The sequence below is a fragment of the Aulonocara stuartgranti genome (genome assembly GCF_965226115.1).
Source record: "Aulonocara stuartgranti genome assembly, chromosome: 22".
NCBI lineage: Eukaryota > Metazoa > Chordata > Actinopteri > Cichliformes > Cichlidae > Aulonocara > Aulonocara stuartgranti.
This window is the reverse complement of record NC_138957.1, coordinates 18275308-18291410: the sequence shown is the minus strand read 5'-3', so window position 1 is coordinate 18291410 and position 16103 is coordinate 18275308. Positions and strand designations below refer to the sequence as shown.

The window sequence follows — 16103 nt, the reverse complement described above, 5'->3', positions numbered from 1 at the left end:
GAGAGAGCAGAGGAGAATCTGAAGCAGAAAGGAGTGGTACGAAGACAGTTCCCAGTGAAGCTGGCCTTTGCATGTACAATACATAAGGTACAGGGTATGACAACCACATCAGCTGTTGTCTCTCTTAAGAGCATTTTTGAGCCCGGCATGGCCTACGTAGCTGTCAGTAGAGTGACGTCTCTCAGTGGACTGTATCTTCTTGATATGGAGGAGAAAAAAATATTCACCAACCCAGAAATCACTGCAGCGCTTGAGAACATGAGACAAGCCAACCTTGATGACATGATGCCTCTTCTACACGTGAGGCAAACACTGAGCAGGTCAGAGGTTTTCACCATTGTTCATCATAATACAGAGGGACTGCCAGCTCACATTAATGACATCAAAAGTCACCATGAATTGTGTCTAGCAGATGTTTTGTGCCTAACAGAAACACACCTGCGGGGCTCTTTTGTCGCAGAGAGTCTCCACTTGGAAAATTACAATTTGTTCAAACGCAACAGACACCTGTCCTACACAAACTTTCCCCAGATGGCAAACAGAAGTGGTGGTGGAGTTGCTGTTTATGTGAAAAGTGACATTCAAGTGCATGAAAAACAGTACATCCATAATGTAACTGACCTTGAATTTCTGGCTTTAAAGGTTGAAGCACCAGTCAGTGCTCTGATTGCAGTTGTATACAGACCTCCAGACTACACTCTGAGGCCATTCCTGAAAAACCTGGTAAGCCTATTAGACTCATTGGAGATCATGGACTGTCATCCCATCATAGTTTGTGGTGATTTTAATGAGAATGTTTTATCCAGTGCAAACAAACCAATCCTGGAGCTGTTTGAGTCTAGGGGATACGCACAGGTCATCACTGCCCCTACCACAGAGAAGAACACACTGCTTGACCTAATTTTCATTTCTCAGTCAGATCGATGTCTCCATTCTGGAGTCATGAAGACCTACCATAGTTACCATGACCCAGTATACTGTGTATTGTCCTGTGATGATTCATGATCTAGATCTTTGAATACAGTAAGTAATATCTATATTTTTGAATGACTTAAGAAAGTAGAGCGATGCTTGAACTCCAGAAAGAAGTCCAGACGCTTTTCTTTGCAAGCTCCTTTGACTACGATGACCTGGATGACTGAGAACCTTCACAGACATAAAGTAGAGCGATATTTAAAAGTTGACGCCCTGCATTGCAGTATAATGTTTGAATTGTTTACATAAAATACAATTACATGAATTAAGTAATGATATCAGTAAAAGATGAAAATTTTATTTATTACAGAAAATCTAAAATTCACTAACAGTAACCTATAAATGTCAGAAAAATCAAATATAGCAGTTTAAAATGAATAGTGTAGGCATATCCTCTCTGCAGCCAGGCTTCAACATCCTGCCAGGCTGCCCCAGTCTCACTGTGGCTGGGAGGGAGGGAGGGTGGACCAGAGGATTGCCTACACAACACATAAATGTTCAACAGCTTCTTCATTGTTTCTGAGAGAACAATAATGACTAAAGGTTGCTTTTTAAAAAAACAAACAAACCTAATTACAGCAATAATGACAGTTAAGCCACTTTATGTGTGCCTCTATTTTGAAATAATATTTACAAAAATATTATTATTTTGGTTTGTTATAAACTTTAAACTTTTTCAAAAGTATACGATTATATTTTTGGACCAATTTTACTATGAAACATAAATTTTTATGAGCTTTTATCATGTTTCTGGCCAGTGCAATCATCAGGGTGGGTCTGGGTTGATAACTGCACATTTCTGGCCAGAAATGTTTCAGCAGTGTTACATATGTAGTGCATATGTTACACTTGCTTTCTGTTACCAGCTGATACCCTACATTTGTATAGACATTGGATGGTGTGAGGTTGGGGAGTTGAGTGGGAGGGGGGGGGAGGGTACGGTGGGAGTTGAGGGGGGGGGTTTCCTTTCCTGTTAGGTTTCCTTTTTTTTTCTTTTTTTTTTTTTAAAGCAAGACACAGTCCTCCTGTGTCTTCTCCAAGCTTCACATGTAAAATCCAACAATGTGAAGCACATAGCAGCCAGAAACTGTAATGCCACAGATCAGAGAAACTTCATGATCACCATCTTCATCGCCATACGATCAGAGCGTGAGACTTCACATCTGGAGCACAGGAGAGATTCTGTGATAAGTCCTCCTTCTAGCTTGTCCCACAAGCAGCCGGTGAGATTTACTCACAACAAAAAGGGTTAATGACATAATTTCCATGAAAACATGTATTCATTCTTTGTGAAGTGTTTAAATTGTGTTTTCACTTGACCTTAGGAGTGTTAGAGTGTATTGTAATGTCTGTACTCAGGTGTTTCCCTCTGTGATCCATCCCCTTCAGAGCTGAGACACTCAGGACTGAACAGACGGCACAGTTTCTGTGACTGAGCCTCCAAAACACCTTCTTTGAAACCACTCATGATAGAAGGGCTTCATATTTGCAGCAGCACTACTACAGGTATTCAGTTTATTACAGGATGTGTTTGTTTCTTAGGACCAGCTCTGAGTGCACACTACCTAACATATACACCTTTCTGTTCATTACAAACCCACTACTCTGGATCATATGGCCAGTTGGCAGGAATGTTGCTGCAGGAAAACATCCCTGGAGATCACCATCATTGTCAGACTGACTGTGCCTCCTCTGTGCAGTGTCAAGATCCTCCCTAAATGAGTGTGTAAGTTAACATTTTCATTATTTTATTCCCTTTGACAAGACAAGTATCACTGATATTTACATTTACAACTACATATTCCTGTTTTCTGCTCTTCTTTTAAAGTCCTCAGCTATCCTGCTTCTGTGCTGCTTGCCACACATCAAACACTGGCCGGATGACAGGGAGGATCCACTCTGAAGTCACTGGACATGATGAGGATCATATGGGACTTTATAGTTTCACAGAAACGATGTGCTCTGTGATTACAGGTTTTAAATGGACATAATGACTGCCTCTCTCTGATCAACAGGCTAAAGGATTGTTGTCATTGTTAGTGCTCTGTACAATGTATGCTTATTTAGTATTTCATCACAGAGCAAACCTTTTTTTCTTTAACATATTTTTATTTTTTTATTTGTGGGGATAGGTTAATTGATTAATCCAAATTGTCACTAGGTGTGAATGTGCGAGTGAATGTGAGTGTGAATGGTTGTCGGTCCCTGTGTGTTGGCCCTGTGACAGACTGGCGACCTGTCCAGGGTGTACCCCGCCTTTCGCCCTATGACAGCTGGGATAGGCTCCAGCGCCCCCCGCGACCCTGGAAAGGATAAGCGGAAGCGAATGGAGGGATGGATGGATATTTTTATTTTGTTCTAATGTTGAATTAACTGTGGGGATTTTTTTTAAGTGGGCACTCGGGATGTCATATGACCAGAAATGTGGTAACTGGAATTCAACAGTATGGAAGAAAAAATCTGCTAAGAACAAAACACACACAAAACCCCCCAAGAAAATTCAAATTCATTCCATGTAATCCAATCTAAAACATTTTAAACTGCTGAACAGCAACACAAACAGCGTTAAAAAACAGTGTTAACAGAATGATTATGATGATTTTGTACCAAAGTTTCAGGTCACATGGCACACCTAGTGTGTAGTGTGGGGTATCAGCTGGTAAGTATAGGTTTTTTTTTTCATATTTGTGTCCTTAGAGTTCAGATAGATAAAGCCTTGTGTATAATAATTAGTCATAACCACAACTCAAAGTCAGGGACTAACTAACTTTGGGACTTTGTGTCTGAGCCCAGGTTAAAACAATGTGTAAAAAAGCATTTAGTGGCATGGCTGAACAATGCTGTATTGATACTTATTTATCCATGTTCACAAAAAGGACTAATGTGTTTATTTGATTATTTGCACGTGTTAAACTGTGTCACCACCTTACGCTTTCATTTGACTTTACTCAAAAATCTCTATACAGTTCTCTTTTACCACTGTGTGGACTCTGTTTACATTAAAACATAAAGAAGAATGAGTAATAAAAAGATGTGTAGACAGATTAAGTAGACCGATAGAAACAGCTGTTCAGCCATGTTCTAAGAAACCAACACAATTTAAAGGTTCAGGATTGTGGTTTTAAAAGTTGAATTTTCATGTATTTCATATCTTGCTTATTATTTTTTATTTAGTTATTTAATTTAGTTATTTTTATTTATTCTACTAGTCCTTTTCAGAAAGAAGCTGTAAAATATGACTTAAGATTTTTATGTTATTTTCTATGACATACAAAACAAATTGATGTATGTAATACTATTAAACATGATATACACATGTGTATATGTCTGAAAAACATTATGCTGTATATTAAAGTTTGTATTTTCTCCAGAATTTTTGTTCATCTTTTAAGTTCATTTCAATTAGAAGAATTTGAACTTTTAATATTCATTCAGAGGTTTTCTGACTCTAAATTTTCTTTTGTCATTACTCATCTTTTTATTATTTACATTTTAAACATGTTTAGCTTTTTTCCAACTTCTTCTGTGTGAACATCAGCTTTCAAAAGTTCTGCACTTTTGTTTTCAGGTGAAAATTTCTGTATTTTCCAGCTCATTCAGAATTTTTAACTTAACATTCAGCAATTAATTCATTTCAGTGCATACATTCAGATTCAAGCATTCACACTGCAGTTTCTTCAGAAAATGCACTTTCTAGTTAGTGTGAATGCTTGAAAAGCATTCACAGTATTGTTCTTCTAATCTTTATTATTATATTTTATTATTTTTCCGTACGTTTTTTGAAAGCCTACTCCTTCAAAACCGTTCAACTTAGAAAAACCATTCAAACACCGTTAGATTCCTATTCTTTTGGACAACACTGCTTCTATTTTTCATATTTTTAACATTTATATTTTTAATTTTATTCAACTTTATTCAACAAAAATTTATAATGTATTTCAATGGGGAGACCCTTCAAATCTTCATTCAACTTACTCATTTTTAAACTCTTACTACTTCCACATACATTGACATAGAGCCACCATTCAAACTTTAAAACGAAGACAAGACATTCAACTATTCAACTTGTATTTATCTTTTCAATATCTATTATACTTTTTCTTCAGTTCCAGTTTAAGTTTCATGATGTTTTTTCACCCGTTTCAGAGTTTATAATGGGTGTGTATGGGACGGAATGTTGGGGCTAGAGTGAGAGAGCTCAACTGCTAGAGTGAGAGGAGCAAAAAAATTAATCTTAAAATATTTTTTAAAACTGCTGCTGTGTCCACAGCGTTTGCTCTACAGCCACCATTTTACCCTCAAAACGTAGCCATCGCTGTCCTCTTTCATCCAATGTGTTTACTATTGTCCTAGGTGTTATGGTTCTTTCATAAATGTCACCAATGCACAGCCTCCTCCCTCCAACTCTTCCATAGACTCTAATGTTAAAATGGCTCAGAAGGTTCGTTTGAAAATCAGAAGAGCATGGTGTCTTTCCACTGTCACCACGTCCATATAATAAACTCCACAGGCATGAAAACTGAGAATTCAGTAGACTAGAAGCTGCTGTCGCTCACGGTGAAAGAATTTCGTCAATACGACTTGTACTTTTCATATGGGAACGATTTGTTTCGGCCTGACTTTTCTGTTCATTTTAAGCAGCAAAAGTGAGGTGCATGTCTGTGTACGTGTGTATGGAGCCATTGGGTGCGGTCACTATAGCAACCAGGCTCACACCTGCCTGCTTAACGAGCTCTCTCTCACTCTGTGCCAAGATTCATCTTAAGCACTTCTCTTTCAACTGCTGCTGTGTCCACAGTGTCACAGCCATCATTTTACCCTCAAATTGTCGCCATTATTGTTTTCTTTCCAACACCGTATCTTTCAAAGCTCAGACATTTAAACTTTTTAAACTGTGTGGATCCAAGTGGAGGGATCACATTTTAGTCATTCAGTGATTCAAAGAATATGACCTTTTAATATTCATTCAGATGTTTTCTGACTCTAAATGTTCTTTTCTCATTTCTTAGGGTTTTCTAATTTACATTTAAAACATTTTCAGCTTTTTTCCAACTTCTGCTTCTGTGTAACCTTCAGCTTTTAGCAGTTCAGCACCTTTGTTTTCAGGTTAAATTTGGGTTTTTTTGTTTGTTTTTTTAAAATTTCATTTAATATTTTTAACTCAAAATTCAGCAATTAATTCATTTCAGTGCATACATTCAGATTCAAGCATTCACACTGCAGTTTCTTCAGAAAATGCACTTTCTAGTTATATTTTATTTTTCCGTACGTTTTTTCAAAGCCTACTCCTTCAAAACCGTTCAACTTAGAAAAACCATTCAAACACCGTTAGATTCCTATTCTTTTGGACAACACTGCTTCTATTTTTCATATTTTTAACATTTATATTTTTAATTTTATTCAACTTTATTCAACAAAAATTTATAATGTATTTCAATGGGGAGACCCTTCAAATCCTCATTCAACTTACTCATTTTTAAACTCTTACTACTTCCACATACATTGACATAGAGCCACCATTCAAACTTTAAAACGAAGACAAGACATTCAACTATTCAACTTGTATTTATCTTTTCAATATCTATTATACTTTTTCTTCAGTTCCAGTTTAACTTTCATGATGTTTTTTCACCCGTTTCAGAGTTTATAATGGGTGTGTATGGGACGGAATGTTGGGGCTAGAGTGAGACAGCTCAACTGCTAGAGTGAGAGGAGCAAAAAAATTAATCTTAAAATCTTTTTTAAAACTGCTGCTGTGTCCACAGCGTTTGCTCTACAGGTATGATTTTACCCTCAAAACGTAGCCATGGCTGTCCTCTTTCATCCAATGTGTTTACTATTGTCCTAGGTGTTATGGTTCTTTCGTAAATGTCACCAATGCACAGCCTCCTCCCTCCAACTCTTCCATAGACTCTAATGTTAAAATGGCTCAGAAGGTTCGTTTGAAAATCAGAAGAGCATGGTGTCTTTCCACTGTCACCACGTCCATATAATAAACTCCACAGGCATGAAAACTGAGAATTCAGTAGACTAGAAGCTGCTGTCGCTCACGGTGAAAGAATTTCGTCAATACAACTTTTACTTTTCATTTGGGAACGATTTGTTTCGGCCTGACTTTTCTGTTCATTTTAAGGAGCAAAAGTGAGGCGCATGTCTGTGTACGTGTGTATGGAGCCATTGGGTGCGGTCACTATAGCAACCAGGCTCACACCTGCCTGCTTAACGAGCTCTCTCTGCCACTCTGCCAAGATTCATCTTAAACACTTCTCTTTCAACTGCTGCTGTGTCCACAGTGTTAAAGCCATCATTTTACCCTCAAAACGTCGCCATCGTTGTTCTTTTTCCAACATCTTGTCTTTCAAAGCTCAGAGATGTAAACTTTTTAAACTGTGTGGGTCCAAGTGGAGGGATCACATTTTAGTCATTCAGTGATTCAAAGAATATGACCTTTTAATATTCATTCAGATGTTTTCTGACTCTAAATGTTCTTTTCTCATTTCTTAGGTTTTTCTAATTTACAATTAAAACATTTTCAGCTTTTTTCCAACTTCTTCTTCTGTGTAACCTTCAGCTTTTAGCAGTTCAGCACTGTTGTTTTCAGGTTAAATTCGTTTTGTTTTTTTTTGTTTTTTTTCAATCTCATTCAACATTTTTAACTTAGAATTCAGCAATTAATTCATTTCAGTGCATACATTCAGATTCAAGCATTCACACTGCAGTTTCTTCAGAAAATGCACTTTCTAGTTATTATTATTATTATATTTTATCTATTCCGTACGTTTTTTGTAATCCTACTCCTTCAAAACCGTTCAACTTAGAAAAACCATTCAAACACCGTTAGATTCCTATTCTTTTGGACAACACTGCTTCTATTTTTCATATTTTTAACATTTATATTTTTAATTTTATTCAACTTTATTCAACAAAAATTTCCCAAAATTTCCCATGTATTTCAATGGGGAGACCCTTCAAATTCTCATTCAACTTATTCATTTTTAAACTCTTACTACTTCCACATACATTGACATAGAGCCACCATTCAAACTTTAAAACGAAGACAAGACATTCAACTATTCAACTTGTATTTATCTTTTCAATATCTATTATACTTTTTCTTCAGTTCCAGTTTAAGTTTCATGATGTTTTTTCACCCGTTTCAGAGTTTATAATGGGTGTGTATGGGACGGAATGTTGGGGCTAGAGTGAGGCAGCTCAACTGCTAGAGTGAGAGGAGCAAAAAAATTAATCTTAAAATCTTTTTTAAAACTGCTGCTGTGTCCGCAGCGTTTTCTCTACAGGTATGATTTTACCCTCAAAACGTAGCCATGGCTGTCCTCTTTCATCCAATGTGTTTACTATTGTCCTAGGTGTTATGGTTCTTTCATAAATGTCACCAATGCACAGCCTCCTCCCTCCAACTCTTCCATAGACTCTAATGTTAAAATGGCTCAGAAGGTTCGTTTGAAAATCAGAAGAGCATGGTGTCTTTACACTGTCACCACGTCCATATAATAAGCTCCACAGGCATGAAAACTGAGAATTAGGTAGACTAGACATGGCTGTCGCTCACGGTGAAAGAATTTTGTCAGTACGACATGTACTTTTCATTTGGGAACGATTTGTTTCGGCCTGACTTTTCTGTTCATTTTAAGCAGCAAAAGTGAGGTGCATGTCTGTGTCGTGTGTATGGAGCCATTGGGTGCGGTCACTATAGCAACCAGGCTCACACCTGCCTGCTTAACGAGCTCTGCCTGCCACTCTGCCAAGATTCATCTTAAACACTTCTCTTTCAACTGCTGCTGTGTCCACAGTGTTAAAGCCATCATTTTACCCTCAAAACGTCGCCATCGTTGTTCTTTTTCCAACATCTTGTCTTTCAAAGCTCAGAGATGTAAACTTTTTAAACTGTGTGGGTCCAAGTGGAGGGATCACATTTTAGTCATTCAGTGATTCAAAGAATATGACCTTTTAATATTCTTTCAGATGTTTTCTGACTCTAAATGTTCTTTTCTCATTTCTTAGGTTTTTCTAATTTACAATTAAAACATTTTCAGCTTTTTTCCAACTTCTTTTTCTGTGTAACCTTCAGCTTTTAGCAGTTCAGCACTTTTGTTTTCAGGTTAAATTCGGGTTTTTTTTTTTTTATCTCATTCAAGATTTTTAACTCAAAATTCAGCAATTAATTCATTTCAGTCCATACATTCAGATTCAAGCATTCACACTGCAGTTTCTTCAGAAAATGCACTTTCTAGTTATTATATTTTATCTATTCCGTACGTTTTTTGTAATCCTACCCCTTCAAAACCGTTCAACTTAGAAAAACCATTCAAACACCGTTAGATTCCTATTCTTTTGGACAACACTGCTTCTATTTTTCATATTTTTAACATTTATATTTTTAATTTTATTCAACTTTATTCAACAAAAATTTATAATGTATTTCAATGGGGAGACCCTTCAAATCCTCATTCAACTTACTCATTTTTAAACTCTTACTACTTCCACATACATTGACATAGAGCCACCATTCAAACTTTAAAACGAAGACAAGACATTCAACTATTCAACTTGTATTTATCTTTTCAATATCTATTATACTTTTTCTTCAGTTCCAGTTTAAGTTTCATGATGTTTTTTCACCCGTTTCAGAGTTTATAATGGGTGTGTATGGGACGGAATGTTGGGGCTAGAGTGAGACAGCTCAACTGCTAGAGTGAGAGGAGCAAAAAAATTAATCTTAAAATCTTTTTTAAAACTGCTGCTGTGTCCGCAGCGTTTGCTCTACAGGTATGATTTTACCCTCAAAACGTAGCCATGGCTGTCCTCTTTCATCCAATGTGTTTACTATTGTACTAGGTGTTATGGTTCTTTCATAAATGTCACCAATGCACAGCCTCCTCCCTCCAACTCTTCCATAGACTCTAATGTTAAAATGGCTCAGAAGGTTCGTTTGAAAATCAGAAGAGCATGGTGTCTTTCCACTGTCACCACGTCCATATAATAAGCTCCACAGGCATGAAAACTGAGAATTAGGTAGACTAGACATTGCTGTCGCTCACGGTGAAAGAATTTTGTCAATACGACTTTTACTTTTCATATGGGAACGATTTGTTTCGGCCTGACTTTTCTGTTCATTTTAAGCAGCAAAAGTGAGGTGCATGTCTGTGTGCGTGTGTATGGAGCCATTGGGTGCGGTCACTATAGCAACCAGGCTCACACCTGCCTGCTTAACGAGCTCTCTCTCTCACTCTGCCAAGATTCATCTGAAACACTTCTCTTTCAACTGCTGCTGTGTCCACAGTGTTAAAGCCATCATTTTACCCTCAAAACGTCGCCATCGTTGTTCTCTTTCCAACATCTTGTCTTTCAAAGCTCAGAGATGTAAACTTTTTAAACTGTGTGGATCCAAGTGGCGGGATCACATTTTAGTCATTCAGTGATTCAAAGAATATGACCTTTTAATATTCGTTCAGATGTTTTCTGACTCTAAATGTTCTTTTCTCATTTCTTAGGTTTTTCTAATTTACAATTAAAACATTTTCAGCTTTTTTCCAACTTCTTCTTCTGTGTAACCTTCAGCTTTTAGCAGTTCAGCACCTTTGTTTTCAGGTTAAATTCGTTTTTTTGTTGTTGTTTTTTTTAAATCTCATTCAATATTTTTAACTCAAAATTCAGCAATTAATTCATTTCAGTGCATACATTCAGATTCAAGCATTCACACTGCAGTTTCTTCAGAAAATGCACTTTCTAGTTAGTGTGAATGCTTGAAAAGCATTCACAGTATTGTTCTTCAAATCTTTATTATTATATATTCCGTACGTTTTTTGGCATCTAACTCCTTCAAAACCGTTCAACTTAGAAAAACCATTCAAACACCGTTAGATTCCTCTTCTTTTGGACATGACTGCTTCTACTTTTCTCATTTTTAACATTTATATTTTTAATTTTATTCAACTTTATTCAACAAAAATTTCCCATGTATTTCAATGGGGAGACCCTTCAAATTCTCATTCAACTTACTCATTTTTAAACTCTTACTACTTCCACATACATTGACATAGAGCCACCATTCAAACTTTAAAACGAAGACAAGACATTCAACTATTCAACTTGTATTTATCTTTTCAATATCTATTATACTTTTTCTTCAGTTCCAGTTTAAGTTTCATGATGTTTTTTCACCCGTTTCAGAGTTTATAATGGGTGTGTATGGGACGGAATGTTGGGGCTAGAGTGAGGCAGCTCAACTGCTAGAGTGAGAGGAGCAAAAAAATTAATCTTAAATTTTTTTTTAAAACTGCTGCTGTGTCCGCAGCGTTTGCTCTACAGGTATGATTTTACCCTCAAAACGTAGCCATCGCTGTCCTCTTTCATCCAATGTGTTTACTATTGTACTAGGTGTTATGGTTCTTTCGTAAATGTCACCAATGCACAGCCTCCTCCCTCCAACTCTTCCATAGACTCTAATGTTAAAATGGCTCAGAAGGTTCGTTTGAAAATCAGAAGAGCATGGTGTCTTTACACTATCACCACGTCCATATAATAAACTCCACAGGCATGAAAACTGAGAATTAGGTAGACTGGACATTGCTGCCGCTCACGGTGAAAGAATTTTGTCAATACGACCTATACTTTTCATTTGGGAGCGATTTGTTTCGGCCTGACTTTTCTGTTCATTTTAAGCAGCAAAAGTGAGGCGCATGTCTGTGTACGTGTGTATGGAGCCATTGGGTGCAGTCACTATAGCAACCAGGCTCACACCTGCCTGCTTAACGAGCTCTCTCTGCCACTCTGCCAAGATTAATCTTAAACACTTCTCTTTCAACTGCTGCTGTGTCCACAGTGTTACAGCCATCATTTTACCCTCAAAACGTCGCCATCGTTGTTCTCTTTCCAACACAGTGTCTTTCAAAGCTCACACTTTTAAATTTTTTAAACTGTGTGGATCAAAGCGGAGGGATCACATTTTAGTCATTCAGTGATTCAAAGAATATGAACTTTTAATATTCATTCAGATGTTTTCTGACTCTAAATGTTCTTTTCTCATTTCTTAGGGTTTTCTAATTTACATTTAAAACATTTTCAGCTTTTTTCCAACTTCTTCTCTGTGTGATTGTCAGCTTTTAGCAGTTCAGCTTTTTTGTTTTCATGTGCAAATTTCTGTATTTTTCATCTCGTTCAACATTTTTAACTTAAAATTCAGCAATTAATTCATTTCAATGCATACATTCAGATTCAAGCATTCACACTGCAGTTTCTTCAGAAAATGCACTTTCTAGTTAGTGTGAATGCTTGAAAAGCATTCACAGTATTGTTATTCTAATCTTTATTATTATTATTATTATTAGTGTGAATGCTTGAAAAGCATTCACAGTATTGTTATTCTAATCTTTATTATTATTAGTGTGAATGCTTGAAAAGCATTCACAGTATTGTTATTCTAATCTTTATTATTAGTGTGAATGCTTGAAAAGCATTCACAGTATTGTTATTCTAATCTTTATTATTATTATTATTATTATTATTATATTTTATTCTGTATTCCGTACGTTTTTTGTAATCCTATAACTTCAAAACCGTTCAACTTAGAAAAACCATTCAAACACCGTTAGATTCCTATTCTTTTGGACAACACTGCTTCTATTTTTCATATTTTTAACATTTATATTTTTAATTTTATTCAACTTTATTCAACAAAAATTTATAATGTATTTCAATGGGGAGACCCTTCAAATCCTCATTCAACTTACTCATTTTTAAACTCTTACTACTTCCACATACATTGACATAGAGCCACCATTCAAACTTTAAAACGAAGACAAGACATTCAACTATTCAACTTGTATTTATCTTTTCAATATCTATTATACTTTTTCTTCAGTTCCAGTTTAAGTTTCATGATGTTTTTTCACCCGTTTCAGAGTTTATAATGGGTGTGTATGGGACGGAATGTTGGGGCTAGAGTGAGACAGCTCAACTGCTAGAGTGAGAGGAGCAAAAAAATTAATCTTAAAATCTTTTTTAAAACTGCTGCTGTGTCCACAGCGTTTGCTCTACAGGTATGATTTTACCCTCAAAACGTAGCCATGGCTGTCCTCTTTCATCCAATGTGTTTACTATTGTACTAGGTGTTATGGTTCTTTCATAAATGTCACCAATGCACAGCCTCCTCCCTCCAACTCTTCCATAGACTCTAATGTTAAAATGGCTCAGAAGGTTCGTTTGAAAATCAGAAGAGCATGGTGTCTTTACACTGTCACCACGTCCATATAATAAACTCCACAGGCATGAAAACTGAGAATTAGGTAGACTAGACATGGCTGTCGCTCACGGTGAAAGAATTTTGTCAATACGACATGTACTTTTCATTTGGGAAGAATTTGTTTGGGCCTGACTTTTCTGTTCATTTTAAGCAGCAAAAGTGAGGTGCATGTCTGTGTACGTGTGTATGGAGCCATTGGGTGCAGTCACTATAGCAACCAGGCTCACACCTGCCTGCTTAACGAGCTCTGCCTGCCACTGTGCCAAGATTCATCTTAAACACTTCTCTTTCAACTGCTGCTGTGTCCACAGTGTTACAGCCATCATTTTACCCTCAAATTGTCGCCATTATTGTTCTCTTTCCAACACCGTGTCTTTCAAAGCTCAGGCATTTAAACTTTTTAAACTGTGTGGATCAAAGTGGAGGGATCACATTTGAGTCATTCAGTGATTCAAAGAATATGACCTTTTAATATTCATTCAGATGTTTTCTGACTCTAAATGTTCTTTTCTCATTTCTTAGGGTTTTCTAATTTACATTTAAAACATTTTCAGCTATTTTCCAACTTCTTCTTCAGCTTTTAGCACTTCAGCACTTTTGTTTTCAGGTTAAAATTCTTTTTTTCCCAGCTCATTCAACATTTTTAACTTAGAATCCAGCAATTAATTCATTTCAGTGCATACATTCAGATTCAAGCATTCACACTGCAGTTTCTTCAGAAAATGCACTTTCTAGTTATTATTATTATTATATTTTATTCTGTATTCCGTACGTTTTTTGTAATCCTATAACTTCAAAACCGTTCAACTTAGAAAAACCATTCAAACACCGTTAGATTCCTATTCTTTTGGACAACACTGCTTCTATTTTTCATATTTTTAACATTTATATTTTAAATTTTATTCAACTTTATTCAACAAAAATTTATAATGTATTTCAATGGGGAGACCCTTCAAATCCTCATTCAACTTACTCATTTTTAAACTCTTACTACTTCCACATACATTGACATAGAGCCACCATTCAAACTTTAAAACGAAGACAAGACATTCAACTATTCAACTTGTATATATCTTTTCAATATCTATTATACTTTTTCTTCAGTTCCAGTTTAAGTTTCATGATGTTTTTTCACCCGTTTCAGAGTTTATAATGGGTGTGTATGGGACGGAATGTTGGGGCTAGAGTGAGACAGCTCAACTGCTAGAGTGAGAGGAGCAAAAAAATTAATCTTAAAATCTTTTTTAAAACTGCTGCTGTGTCCACAGCGTTTGCTCTACAGGTATGATTTTACCCTCAAAACGTAGCCATGGCTGTCCTCTTTCATCCAATGTGTTTACTATTGTACTAGGTGTTATGGTTCTTTCATAAATGTCACCAATGCACAGCCTCCTCCCTCCAACTCTTCCATAGACTCTAATGTTAAAATGGCTCAGAAGGTTCGTTTGAAAATCAGAAGAGCATGGTGTCTTTACACTGTCACCACGTCCATATAATAAACTCCACAGGCATGAAAACTGAGAATTAGGTAGACTAGACATGGCTGTCGCTCACGGTGAAAGAATTTTGTCAATACGACATGTACTTTTCATTTGGGAAGAATTTGTTTGGGCCTGACTTTTCTGTTCATTTTAAGCAGCAAAAGTGAGGCGCATGTCTGTGTACGTGTGTATGGAGCCATTGGGTGCGGTCACTATAGCAACCAGGCTCACACCTGCCTGCTTAATGAGCTCTGCCTGCCACTCTGCCAAGATTCATCTTAAGCACTTCTCTTTCAACTGCTGCTGTGTCCACAGTGTTACAGCCATCATTTTACCCTCAAATTGTCGCCATTATTGTTCTCTTTCCAACACCGTGTCTTTCAAAGCTCAGGGATTTAAACTTTTTAAACTGTGTGGATCAAAGTGGAGGGATCACATGAGTCATTCAGTGATTCAAAGAATATGACCTTTTAATATTCATTCAGATGTTTTCTGACTCTAAATGTTCTTTTCTCATTTCTTAGGGTTTTCTAATTTACATTTAAAACATTTTCAGTTTTTTTCCAACTCCTTCTTCTGTGTAACCTTCAGCTTTTAGCAGTTCAGCACCTTTGTTTTCAGGTTAAATTCGTTTTTTTTTTTTGTTTTTTTTTAATCTCATTCAATATTTTTAACTCAAAATTCAGCAATTAATTCATTTCAGTGCATACATTCAGATTCAAGCATTCACACTGCAGTTTCTTCAGAAAATGCACTTTCTAGTTATTATTATTATTATTATATTTTATTTATTCTGTATTCCGTACGTTTTTTGTAATCCTATAACTTCAAAACCGTTCAACTTAGAAAAACCATTCAAACACCGTTAGATTCCTATTCTTTTGGACAACACTGCTTCTATTTTTCATATTTTTAACATTTATATTTTTAATTTTATTCAACTTTATTCAACAAAAATTTATAATGTATTTCAATGGGGAGACCCTTCAAATCCTCATTCAACTTACTCATTTTTAAACTCTTACTACTTCCACATACATTGACATAGAGCCACCATTCAAACTTTAAAACGAAGACAAGACATTCAACTATTCAACTTGTATTTATCTTTTCAATATCTATTATACTTTTTCTTCAGTTCCAGTTTAAGTTTCATGATGTTTTTTCACCCGTTTCAGAGTTTATAATGGGTGTGTATGGGACGGAATGTTGGGGCTAGAGTGAGGCAGCTCAACTGCTAGAGTGAGAGGAGCAAAAAAATTAATCTTAAAATCTTTTTTAAAACTGCTGCTGTGTCCGCAGCGTTTGCTCTACAGGTATGATTTTACCCTCAAAACGTAGCCATCGCTGTCCTCTTTCATCCAATGTGTTTACTATTGTCCTAG

At 36.2% G+C, this 16103-nt stretch overlaps 1 long non-coding RNA gene across 3 annotated transcripts; it reads left to right on the top strand.

Annotated features, from left to right (window-relative positions):
* Window positions 1-651: 651 nt before the first annotated feature.
* Window positions 652-4603, top strand: LOC309698293. 3 transcript variants are annotated; one of them, XR_014274050.1, is made up of 4 exons: window positions 652-723; window positions 2365-2481; window positions 2598-2701; window positions 2804-4603. It is a non-coding gene; the product is annotated as an uncharacterized lncRNA (long non-coding RNA). The 3 variants fall into 3 exon arrangements; XR_014274051.1 differs by lacking the exon at window positions 652-723 and adding an exon at window positions 1991-2198; XR_014274052.1 differs by lacking the exon at window positions 652-723 and having other exon boundaries at window positions 1991-2481.
* Window positions 4604-16103: the final 11500 nt, after the last annotated feature.